General features: G+C 41.6%; 1 protein-coding gene across 2 annotated transcripts in view; it reads right to left on the bottom strand.

Annotated features, from left to right (window-relative positions):
* The window catches only part of NDST4 (N-deacetylase and N-sulfotransferase 4), a 124,608-nt gene extending 112,828 nt beyond the window's left edge, over positions 1 to 11,780 (bottom strand). For both annotated transcript variants that reach the window (XR_015947781.1, XM_088660395.1), the window contains exon 1: positions 11,172 to 11,780. The gene's annotated coding sequence lies outside the window, so the exon portion shown is untranslated. The remainder of the gene's footprint in view (positions 1 to 11,171) is intronic.
* Positions 11,781 to 13,327: the final 1,547 nt, after the last annotated feature.

Below are 13,327 nucleotides of genomic sequence, written 5' to 3'. Positions count from 1 at the left end.
GAAAAAAATAACCGAGTGGGATACTAGAGTCCTCCACAATAATTTTTTTGTGGGTGGTATTTTACAAAACATTTTGAACCCCAGCACAATATTATTTTCCATGTATTGTTTTATGAGAACTACTTTATAAGCATGGTGGTGCAAGAAATTGTTACATAATAGGAGGTCTAAAGTCTTATTAAATGATTGAATGAGCTCTTGCACTTCTAAACAAACCTGGGTCATCAGTCCCCACTGATTTCAGTAGGTCTGAAACCAGTTAAACTAATGTACTTCCACTTCAATGAATTGCAAAGAGAGCTGTATGAAAAATCCCCTATACTATCTATCTATCTATCTATCTATCTATCTATCTATCTATCTATCTATCTATCTATCTAATCTATCATCTATCTTATGTATACATCTGTAAAGACTTTAAGATTATATGCATTTTTATACCACTTTGTTGGTTTATACATGCTCAAAACATGGGCAAGTGCCATGTTACAAAATGCTAGAATCTTTAAAGAAGGGATATGAATATACCACCAACTTCCGAGTGCTGTAGAAGTGGCACATCCAGTACCTGTTGCCTTTTTCTAGCTATGATTGCTCTTGCAGTTACATTTATATGCAATCCTTTCAACATAGGTTAGGTTAGGCCATGACTCGTTATATGAAGAAATCTTTCGCGGCTCTGCGTGATGGAAATGAGGCAGGTACAATAAATGCACTGTTCTTTTCCCACCTTAAAAGGGGGAAAAATATTCCTTTATTTATTTATCACCTCAAACCCAAGGAGGTTTACATCAACATGACCATCAAAGTAAACTTACAGTAACATTCAAAGTGACAATTCAAAGGCAGTGATACATAAATATCCAAAAAGTTAAAACATCCAGCTTCTCACATAAAATGCATGATGTATGGCCCACCATTGAAAGCAACCAAGCAGATGAGAAAACATCACCAACCAAATGCTTGGCAGTCAAGGACCGGTGCTGAAAAGAGGGTCATGTTTACGAAAGGCAGCATCCTTGAAGAGAACACTCCATAACTGGGGCCCCACTATTAATGAATCCTCTGTCCTATAGCCACTCACTGTACTTTTGCTGGAGGATGGCCTCCAATGATTTCCTAAGGGTCCAGGCAGGTTTATGCAGAGAGAAATGCTCCAGAAGGCTTCATTAGTCAAATCCAGCACTTTGAATTGTGCCCCCAAATGTATTAGAAGCCAGTGCAGTCATGCCAGAACTGGTGCTATAAGTCTGAACTGCTGGTCCTCATTAGCAATCTGTCTGCAGAATTCTGTATTAGCAGATGTTTCTGGACAGGCCCACATATAATATATTGCAGTACTCTAACCAGAACATAGATAATTAAAACTAGGTTACCCACATGCTGACTGTGGCATTTTTAAAGGCACTCTACACTACAGGGACCACTTGGATCACCAATGATAGTGATGGATCCAGGGGTATTCTGCAAGCGGCAACCCTACTCCATTGGTGGGAGGGTGACTCCACTGAAGACCCCACTGGCACCACACTGCCAAAAATCTGCAGCCACCACCACCATCCCATCAGCAAATGTTTTGGGGTGACATAGACTTTTAAAGTCAGGGTTCAGATGTTGTTAGACTCCAATCAGTCCTTATCCCTAGCATGATGGGAGTTGCAGTGCACATCATGTTAGACACCTCTACTTTATGTCCTGGAAAAGAGTTTTGGGTAGATGATTTTATACCTGCTGGGACTATGGAAATTGAAGTCCAACAAATCTGGAGGGTCAAAGGTTTCCCATTGTTATGTTATATGTGAATTTACACTAGGGATGGAGGGGGGGATTGATTCCGTTTGCATTTAAAGACAAACTGACCAAATTTTCATGTTCTAAAACAAAACAGGAACCAAAACCCAGCTATTCTTCAAAATTTGCACTTCTCCAAATTTTGCAATGCAGTTCTGCAACCAAGTGTACAAAAATGAATATACTAGGTTGAATTGTGCATCAACATGCATATGCTGATGGAAAGAACATAAAATAATGCATTATAAAAGAGGAAATTAGTCTGCAAAAATATGCATATCGGGATAAATTCACACTAAAATGCTGATGAGTTTTCATACTTTTTAAAAAATGCAAACTGATGTGGAAATGTAAGAGTACTGAACTTAAGATTGGGAAAAGGAGAAACAGAGAGAAAACAACATTGACAGATTTGCCAGGCTCAACAGACAGCAAAGCTTAAAACTCCCACCTCTTACGGTTCTTGCTTTGTAACTTGGGGGGAAACGTAGCAGGAAAGAGGGAATCTGCAGAAATTTGGCAACTTTACTTCAATATACATGGGCCAGGATCCGAAGAGACATTTTCTGGATATTTGTGCTTTTCCAAACAACTTCTCCATATGTGGAGTTCTTCATCTTTTCCTCCCTCTCTTAGTCTCCCCCACAAAGCAGTTATGTCAATCAATGGATTGAGAGCAATGTGATGTTAGTGGAGATCAGCACCTGGATGCACAATTCAGCCTTTGTTTTATTCCTCTCCAGCTAGCTTGCAGAAGCATTTGTTTCACTAAAATGAATGGGGGGAGGGTTGTGCATCCGGTTGCTAATTTTAAAACCAGGCAATCCAAAAATATGTGGGAGGTGGGGAATTGTTCACAACTACAGAACAACAATATCTATATCAGAAATCAAGCAGGGCACATTAGCCTGTTTATTTACTTATCCATTTAACTCTAGCCTGGTTTCCAAGTTGCACAAAGTAATAATGCTGCTTTATTCCTCACTGTTCCTCACAGTACTCCACATCTAGAGTACTGTGTACAGTTTCAGACATCACATTTTAAGGATCACATTTTCAGACATCACAATGCTGGCATCTCAGCAGTAGGAGGGGCAAGCCAGAAGCAAGTTCAAGATTGTGGGGATGCACCAGTGGAGACAATCCAGCATTCGCACTGGTGCACCTGCACAGCCCTGACCTCGCTGCTGGCTGGACCTTCCCTTCCTCTCTCCCCATAAACAACAGCAACACTGCTGCTGGGAAGCTAGAATTGCAGCTCCACCCTACTGGGTGATTCACATCTGGATTAGTCAGTTGGAACAGGTTCACTGGAGGGCAGTGAAGATGTGGAAAACAACTGCCCCCCAAGGGTGCAATTGAAGTGTTGGGGTGCAATTCAGGCTGTAGGCTGACATTCCTTTATGAAAAGGGTACACACTACAGAGAGAAACATCTAACCTTCCTAGACTGTCCTAGTTGTGCAGACCTATTGATCTTCCTTCAGTGACACCATCAGTGCTGCTGACCTCATTTCCTGCTTCCTCTTCATCCTCACCTTGGAAGAGACACCAAAGCAATCATAGCTCTTTGTATCTAGTTAGACAGAACTAATATCTTTCCTATCAACTATGTATTTTCCTGAATACATTTTTCTTTTCCAAATCCAGAATCTCATTGTGATTCTATCCACGGATAAAATGTGCCCCTCCAACTGTGATTCAGTTAAGCTTCCAAGTTGCATGTTAACTCTAAGCACCAACAGGGCTCGAATTATAGGAAGGTCAATTTCAGGTGCACCAAGCAGAGGGGTGGAGTGAAGATAGCCACATGTTTGGCATATGAGTTTCCTAAACTGAGTTGGAAGAGATGTCCTGCCCTGCATGCCCCGATCCAACTTTAGGGTTCTATGTGTTTCTCGCATGCAGGATTCTGTCTTTTAATTAACTAAGCAGAATGTGTATTCGTCCCCCAGGGGCTAAAAAGAAATGCTTGCTGCAGAGAACTGGCTGAGAAGAGGCTCAGACATATGGCTAAATTGCCCCTCCAGGACAAGATACATCTTGCCAGTGCAAGTCAGGATGCCTCATCCCCACTTGCTAACCTGTGCTTTGGGCCATGGGCTATTAGGCTTCTGGTTACTGCACACCCCTGCTGTCAATGTTTGTGCACACACCACACCCTATTACATTTCCAACTCCTTGAATGATAGAGGCATTCTGAATGCATCAACATCGTGTTGGGCTGCTGCATTTCCCAGCACACTCTTGGGTGTTATTAAAGGATGCCAAATGTTCTCCTTCGCACATTCAGGGGCATTCAAGAGCTGATGCTTTGTTCTCCATCTCCTTGTCTATCAGGATTTGTGAAAACTGCAAAAACAACACTTCACTTGTCGCTTTGCACTTTAGACTGATTTCCCTAGCCGCAACACACAGGTCAATCTGCATTATGAACACTAAACTGCATGCAAACAAAGTATGTATATTCCACATCCTTCCTTCCCGCCGCTTGCTGAAGTTGGTTCCTATTGAGCAGCCCTGAATGCCCCAAGATTCAAAGCTAAAAGTACACCACCTTGTCAGAGTAGCCTTCCCACTATTCCAGCTATTATCTCACAAGCAATGGGGACTAGAATTTTTGAGCAGAGCAGAGCCCAATAAGGCTTACATGTTGCATCATCATCTTAGTGCAGCTAACATCTGCCAAACTGTCAGTGTTCATCAGGTTGAAACTGCATTCCTAAACATCACTAGCAACACAAATATGGTGCAGATGATCCTATATTAAAACTTAGAATAAAAGAATCATAGAGTTGGAAGGTCATCTAGTCCAAACCCCTGCCATGCGGGAATCTCAACACACAGTCCCCCATCCACAGTCCCCCAACCATACTAGACCCTGCTTAGCTTTGCAAACACACTAGCAGTTTTATTGCTGCACAATCTTCTGAATTATGAACTTTCCTGCTCGTTCTGCTAAGTGGGGCCCTGGACATCTGTCCCAAAGTTTAGCCCTGATGGCACCACTGAAAATGTGAAGAAGCAGAGAGAGGCCTCCTATGGAAAGGGTTGTAGCTCAGGGGTAAAGCATCTGCTTTGCATGCAGAACATCCCAAGTTCAACCCTTAGCATCTCCAGGAAGGGGAAGGAGAGAGCCCTGTCAGAAATCCTGAGTCAAAAATGTTCCCCACCCTTATTCTACGTGAACTGGAATATACACATGAATATAGCTGATGTACCACTGACAAAGATTTCTTTGATCATGGGAGCTTGAAAAAAATATGCTACAGTCAGAATCCACACATGCCTAATTCATATATTATGTTACTGATTGTATACTTGTGCATTCGTAAGGAAGGCTGACAGAAAGGATACTCCCAGAGCAACAAATACCTCTTCTGAAAACAACCTGTACATCAGCTCCCCTGAAAAAGATGGGTAGAAAAACCCACATCTCCAGATTTACAGTTCAGAGAAGGGGGTGCTTTCATGAGCATCTACGATTTCCTGAACTTGGAATGCTTGTTGACCTATTTTCCCATTGTGTCTTTCTTTACCCTTTCACTTCCCAACTCAGGTTCTGCTTTCTATGTCCAGCTTTTTTTTCTCAGTAAGTGGAGGAGAAACGGGTTGGTCTCAAAAATCTCTGGATCTGAGCCATCTCTAATGATGTGGCAGTCATGGCAAAGTGCTGCAAGAAAGGCAGAATGGGAAGCAGCCTCAGGTGGAACACCCTGAGGATGGCCCTCAGGCTATTCAGACGAATTTGGCATCATATAATATTAATAGTCAGGAACACTTTGGGACCATTTTTTACAAGACAAGAAAACCGTAGATGTAACCACCACTCACCATTAGTCACAATGAGATGGGGTCGGGGAGACGACAAAATATGACCAGGAGAAGAAAAAGTTATTCTTTGCCAAAGCCTTCTAAAATGTTCACTGGTGCAGGTAGGTAGTTTTAGACACTGGGCTGAGGGCAGATCCACGCTGTACATTAAAAGGATGTTCAACACACATTTAAAGCACATGACTTTCCCCAAAGAATGCTGGGAACTGTCGTTTGTCAAGGTTGCTGGAATTGGCTGTTTTGTGAAGCGAAAACGATCATGCCCAAGATCCTTTGGGGAAGTTATGGGCTTTAAATGTTGAATATGCTTTAAATGTATAGTGTGAATCTACCCTGAATGGCTTGGTCCCCACCTATTTTAATTGAAATTTGTATACTTCAAAAAGTGGTACACCATCCGTGCAGTTTGTGAAGGTCCTTCTACTCATTCTGTCAGATGGAGCTCTGGTCATTGGCCCTAAAGCCTCGTAAGAACTGGATTAAATCCACAATAATACAGATAGAACATTAAGGGAACGCTAGGGTCAGTGCAGAGAGCATGTTCCACACGGAGGGATATTTGCACAAAGCCCAATGCAATATGGTGCCTCCTTTTTGAAGATACTGCTTTATGCATGACCCAATATTCAAGCACACACCATTGTGAGCATGAAACACAACCCAGAATGAGACTAGTTAGGCAGAGAGGAAAAGCTCTGATTCGTTATCTTATGTCAATTGAGGAAGAAATCAGGCATCCCTACGTCCCTTTCCTGACTCCTGTAAAGCTGCATTGTTGCCATACACTCCTTGGGAATGGGGAAGGGGAGGCAATTTTGTGGTGAGGGCTTGCTCTGCTCATGTTATTGAATGGTCCAGCACTCACTCACTAGGATCCTTTGGGATGTGTGTGTGGGTCTGTGTATGTTATGTATTCAGTGGTCTGTGTTTGCCTGAGCTTGAGTCTTGATTCTGAGCCCATTCGAGGCATGATATCCAATCACAGAACATTTCAGGATTTGGGCCATTGCCATTGGCCCTTAAACTCTGAGTTATGATTCACAGCGTGGGAATTTAGACAGCCAATCCCACTGAGAGTGGGAGTGGCCCAGGCCTTCAGAAATGTATATAAACAGTTGCTTTGCCCCTGCTGCCCAGCTCTGTTAGTTCAGTAAAGGTTCTTGCTGTTATCACTGCATCTTGCTTCGTGGCAACCCACCTACACTTCAGTGCACACTGCACAAGTACTGCATCTCTGCAAACAGGGGATCCTGTGGAGTCTTGCAATACACAGGCTCTTCATTCACACTGTGCCCAGCGTAAACAATGGCCATTTCACTAGGACTTTCATTATATGCTCCAGAAATATTTGGAGCCATTCTGTAAGGTAGTTCAGTATGATCAAGTCCATGTTACAGATAATAAACGTGTATATAATGGATAGAGGATGGGTCAGGTGTGGCAAAGACAAGCGAGTGAACTGAAATGTGAGGGAACAATTGCCAGCACATTGCCCACAATCATCACCAGACCAGACCAAACAAGCGAAGGAGCGGGATGATCCTGCCTGGATATGCCCACATGTAAACATCTGTTCTCTTAGCAAACAACCAAGGGAGACTAACTTTACGCATTGGGTGGCATTCAACTCAGTGTTACTCAGAGCAGACTTACTGAAGTGAATGAATATCACTGAGTTACGGTCGTTCATTTCAATAGGTCTTCTCTGAGTAAAACTGAGTTGAATACCACCCTTTACGTGCTAGATTAACGTTTTGCCAAATTAAGGCAAAATTTAACACACATCACCTGCAATCATGTATTTTAACAATTGCTCAGATTTTGGGTTAATATGCATGATATTCCTTTTTTTACACCACTCATTTTTATAGGTTAAACTCCATTCACTTATAAAATGATATTAAAGGACATTTGCGCTTCCTTTTTAAAAAATGGATACAACACTCTTCTGCATGTCTTTCACAACGTACCATATAGGCGGAGGAATTTTAAATTATTATTAAGTACAGCAGCACTAGCTTCTCATTAGGAGAAAAGGAAAGCTTGCCAATATGAAATGGAAACTTTTCCGAGACAAAGCTAAGGTACAATAGTGTGCTTTTACATAATGTTTTAATGAAATTCAACCCAGAAAACATTCTTCTCAACAGCTGTACCTGCCTAGTCTGGCTCACAGCCAGCTACTAACATTCTCATTTTCTTAGCTGAGGTTCTGCAGAACTTGGAAATCAGAGATGATGGCCCAGGCATCAATGAGCTACCCAGGAGTTCAGCTCTCTCTGCTGTGTTACCCAGCAGGAGCCCAGGGCTCTATTATCTATCCATCCATCTATCTACTTACCTACCTACACAAATATAGGTGTGTGTGTGTGTGTGTGTGTGTGTGTGTGTGTGTGTGTGTGTGAAGTCTAGCAGCATTAGCTGCCTAATCCCTGTACTGGCAGCCTAAAAAATTATTCATGACATACTTCCTATATTGCAGTCAGCTTGCATTTTCCTACGTAAGAGATTATTTCCATGTAGGAAAATGATAATACGTGAAGCAGCCCCCCAAGTGTTAGGTATTCAAATACTATATCCCTAGTAAATATGTTTGTATTCCAGTCCTTGAATCTATTTCTTTAGAAAAGGTTATTTAATGACAATTCATACTGTTGTAGACTAATTTAAGTGATCACTAGATCACTAGATTTTCATGCAAATCCAGGGATGAAAGTTCTCCTCCCAGTTTATGGAAGTGGGATTGAGAAGTGAAGCATCAAATTGCTGAGAGACACTTGATGAATCGCAGGTGGAACGGAGATTCTGACCTAACTGTCAATAATTTACCTACCAGGTATACTAAATACTTGCTGTAATGTTCACATTGGGTAAGAAAGAACATGCTTACTAAGCCTTTGCAATTCTCTGTTTCTTAGGCTGCAATCCTAACCCCACTAACATTGGAATAAGCCCCACTGAATTTAGCAGAATTTAATTCTGAGTAATGGGTTAGGATGGCACTGTAGGGTATGCTCTTGCCCTGTAGCTATCCCAGGAGCATGATATGCTAAGGATTGCAACTAGGGGACTTATTTATTCCTTCAGTGACCTTATTTTATTTTTATATGTGTTCCTCTAAGTATTTTTGCTTGAATTTTTAACTCTATTTCAAAATATAATTCCAGGAAGAAGAAAAATCCGAAAGCTATCATTAGATTTGACATCTCTGTAATGTTGGAAACATTTGCTGAGTTAGAGTTTCTCATCCTGTCAGACAACTTTTGAGAAGTTAAGTTATAATTGACCTGGAAGGGAAAATTATTTTAGGAATATTGGATGTGAGCCAAAGGAAGCCTATACTTTCCAAGAACACTTTCCTAATCATTCCATGCACAAAGCAATTCTAGGCATGCCTACTTGGAAGTAAATCCCACTGAGTTAAAGGAGACATATTCTCAGATAAGTGTGCTTTGTGCTGTTGCCCAAACTTTCAGCCTGTCTATATATATTCAAAATGCAGGATTATTTCATGGAGTTTCTTTTTTTTTAAAGTGTGTACATTATATGCAATTTGTGTTTGTAGGTGTGTTAAACCTATGAAATAAATTTGTTCCGCACAGTACGCTATTTTTCATTTCTTTCCAGGTTTCACAGCAGCCTTGCTTGTATGCTAGTATGGTCAACTTTGAAGGTTAGCAACTGGAGGAAATACCCCGTTTCTGAAGTGAGGCATGACCACTGAGAATGATGATAAGTTTGATCGCTGAGACAATTATGACAATGACGCCTTGCGATGGTCAAACCATCCAGCAGTTATCACAGTGTTTATAGACCCATGAAGTTCTGATCAAAGTTGCTGGAGTTGAAATTGTGGGCTTTTAGAAAGCTTATATACAAATATATAATTTGTATATAGAGAGGGAAATCAGAGTTAATGACAAGCAAGTGGTCTGTGACTCAGCCATTGCTATTTATATTTAAAACTAATTCACAGGCTTTGTTTTATTCTGTCAAACTGATGGGACAGAGGAGAGCTATTCAGTAGCATTATAGAAAGCCCTCACCCTGTGCCAGGTTGTCACTGATTGTGAACACTTGCCTTTCTAGAGACTATAAGACATTACACATGTGCTGATAATCAAAGAAGCCCTAAGCCTAAAGAGCGAAGGGTAAGAGCTCAGCTTGTGAAATAGACAGTTTCTCTGACAATATTTAGAAAAATTGCAAGCAAAACTTTCCCCTTGTCTTCCACGAGACATTGGCTTATATCAGCCCCATTACTCTACCAGAGCTTCATTAACATCAGTGAAACTGCTTTCAAGTAACATATTGGTCCTGGGCAGTTTTACACACTGCCCTGAACAGATGACTTGAATACAAGTCTTACGGATTCAAAAGTTTCCTCTGTGTACAGCTTTTGGAGAGTCCAGGATCTTCTGCTGTGAATTAATTTCTTCCTAAGTAGTCTTTGAAAGAGGACAGTTCTAAGGCTGCAGTCCTGTGTCCACGTACCTGGGAACAAGCACCATTCAACATTTCAACATTTACTTCTAAGTAAACATGCACAGGCGCAGACTGCAGGAGTAACAGGATCCAGGAATAAAATATTACCTGGACTGTACACTTCTAAGGCAGCTTGGACTCTACACTTCTAAGGCAGTGTATATTAAGGGGCACAGAAGCAGGTTGTAAGGGAAACATATAACAAAGTGGCTGTAGCTGCTTTCACTTCTGGCTTATGTGAAGAGTATGAATCACTTCTAGGAATGGCTCTGTTTTGAGTACTTCTTCCTGGCAGCAGTGTGACTGGGAGCCAGAAGATAAAGCAGCTAGGATGCCCTGTTCTTCTTGCTGTAACTCTAGAGCAGAAGGCACTTTCTCTTCCAGTCTCATGGCACTCCCGCCCCCGGCCCCTGTTTTCTCCCATACTTAAGCAAACACAGAACAATCAGTCTCTCTTAAATGTCCCGGACAGATGTTGTTCAACTACAAAATCAGTGGAACAGAACAAATTTGCCTGGGCTGCCTTCCTCACAGATTAGTTATCAAGGGAAGAGCTTTAAATGGTTCAGTTTAAGGATCATCCCAGATAATCATAACCTTTTGATCTGCCTTTCTTGCCAGGCTTTTAATAGTCTCTTCTGTCAAAAAGTGTGGGGCAAAGAGCATGAAGTGCAAGTCCAGACTAAGATGCTCAACTTCGTTCCTCCAATCCCATTTCCCACCGTTTTCTAATTTGCAGCTAACTTATTCTACCCTTCGAAGCTCGAGACAGACATCAATCAACAATCAACACACAGTTGTGCCTAGTGGATCGGAATACTTCAGCTTTGAAACCTGACTGAAAAGCAATTGGGTTTGTTTGCTTATGCTCCCCAGTTTCCCCACGATAGACTTTGTGAATAGTGGGTGTTATTTGGCGATTTCCTCCATTCCACCAGGCTTCATATATACTACAGAATTATGGATATACATACAGTTATTCTACATGTAACACAAGCACACCATATGTTTACAAGTAAATACACACAAAACTCATCTGAGGCAAAGTACGGAGTAACTTACCCAAAGAGAATTTATTTTCAAGTAACGGTCCATGAGGGGAAAGGAGAGTCTGGTGTTGAGATGTCTTCATCCAGTTCCCGGCAAGGCAGGAGTTGTCCCTTTTTTGTTGCAAATATCATACCCACTGCTTGAATAGTATCCCGGGAGCACTCCTTCTGCTCTGCTCCCTGTCCGCTGGATTCCTTTGGAACAGTCACATTTTATTTATACACACACAGTCCTTTTCGGAATAAGCAGCCAGCTGGAACGATTCAAACCTCTGTTCAGCACACCGTTAAAATGCAGCTTCCTTTTCGGACATAGGAATTACACCAGGGAGCAGTCACCGAACAGCAAAGAGGCAATGAGAACTACTTAATCACCCGAATACCAGCTGCTGCTGCTCTGCCTCTTTCCTAGCTGTGCTCTTTCCTTTCTTTCTTTCTCCCTCCCTCTCCGCTCATGTCTACAGAACTATAAAGGCGGCTTTGGAGGATTATGATTGGCAGAAGCAGCCAATTCCTTCAGCTAATCATCCTCAAGGTTTTCAAGGACTAGAAGCTGTTGTGATGTCATTCAGATAGTGTGGGGTTACACACAAACACATTCCAGCAGAAGCGAATTCAGAGAATCAGCTGCATTCCGCTCACACCCTAGTGATTGATTAGCTGCTCCTGGAGGATTTGCATAATCTGTCATTGTACAGTTGGGCCACCTCCTTTATAAACCTGGCCAAATTAAATCCAGGAGTGGAAATGCCACTGGCTGCTTTTTGACATCTGCAGCCCAAGCTGTGGAAATAAAATCACAGAGATATGAAAAAAAGAAAAGAAAAAAGTTCGAAGAGTGATTTCCCGGCCATCATAAAGACAGACATGAAGGATTGGGGGGGGGGGGGAGGAATCATAAGACAGACAAAGGTCTCACCCTTCCAGCACAGAATTCATAAAGGTATTAGGACCATTTTAACCCAGAAATGTCACAAGGGTTGTAGGTTTAAAAAACAAGGGGTGGGCATGCAGCTCCTTTTTCATGTATTTTCTGTACTGGGGGGGGGGAGTCAGGTTTTGATTGAGAAACCCCAATTTCCTTGTTTCTAATAAATTAAAAGCACATTACATTTAATTTTTTTAAACTATACATTCTGCTGCCCACTGTGCTTGCTTACTAAAGAGCAAGTCCCATTGAAATCAGTCGGATTTGAGAAGAGAAGACTCCCTGGAAAAGACCCTGATGTTGGGAAAGATGGAGAACACTAGGAGAAGGGGACAACAGAGGACGAGATGGTTGGACAGTGTTCTCGAAGCTACCAACATGAGTCTGATTAAACTGTGGGAGGCGGTGCAAGACAGGAGTGCCTGGCGTGCTATGGTCCATGCGGTCACGAAGAGTCGGACACAACTAAATGATTAAACCAACCAACAAACAAAGGTTAGGATTTTGCTGTGATGAGCAAGAGCAAAACACTATTGGACCAAGAAATTCCACACCTGGACCACTGGTGATCTAGATCAACTGCCCCTTCCTTAGCTATGGAGATTCTCCAGATGCTTCCCAAACACTTTCAAGTCCATCTTCTGAATCCTAAGGATTAGAAGCTTTAAGGTTTTATTTTGTTTTGTTTTTTTAAAAGGAAGGACCAAATTTTAAAGATGCTGAATTCCATGCCCAATTTCAGTATAAGTCTATCTATCTCTATCATGTACCTACCTACTTAATCTACCATCTATATCTATCTATCTATCTATCATGGATGGATAGGTAGGTAGGAAGGTAGGTACTGGTAGATTTTGTATGTGCTACATATTAGCAGTTTTTGTTTCTCATATATCCTCCTTTTTGACTGTTTCAATCAAAAGTACAAATCACCCCCCCCCAACAACAATAAAATGCTACTCAATAACAGTGTTATCTGGCTGCTTACAAATAATACCAAACCTTTTTTGTTTGTTTGTTTGTTTCATCGACCATTATTAGGGAACTAATTTGATTCAGTCCTGGTCATTTGTTCAGCATTTTTGGATTTTATATTGGATTTTATATGTTTTATGATGTTCCAACGATTTTATTGTACACTGCTGTGATACTTTCCCCCTATGAGCTGGGAGTTTGTAAATCTATCTATCTATCATCTATCTATCTATCTAAATGTATACACTGCGTGCGCGAAGGTAACA

Source organism: Zootoca vivipara, chromosome Z1, assembly GCF_965207765.1.
Source record: "Zootoca vivipara chromosome Z1, rZooViv2.hap1.1, whole genome shotgun sequence".
Lineage (NCBI taxonomy): Eukaryota > Metazoa > Chordata > Lepidosauria > Squamata > Lacertidae > Zootoca > Zootoca vivipara.
The sequence above is the reverse complement of the archived record's forward strand: the minus strand, read 5'-3'. Positions and strand labels throughout refer to the sequence as shown.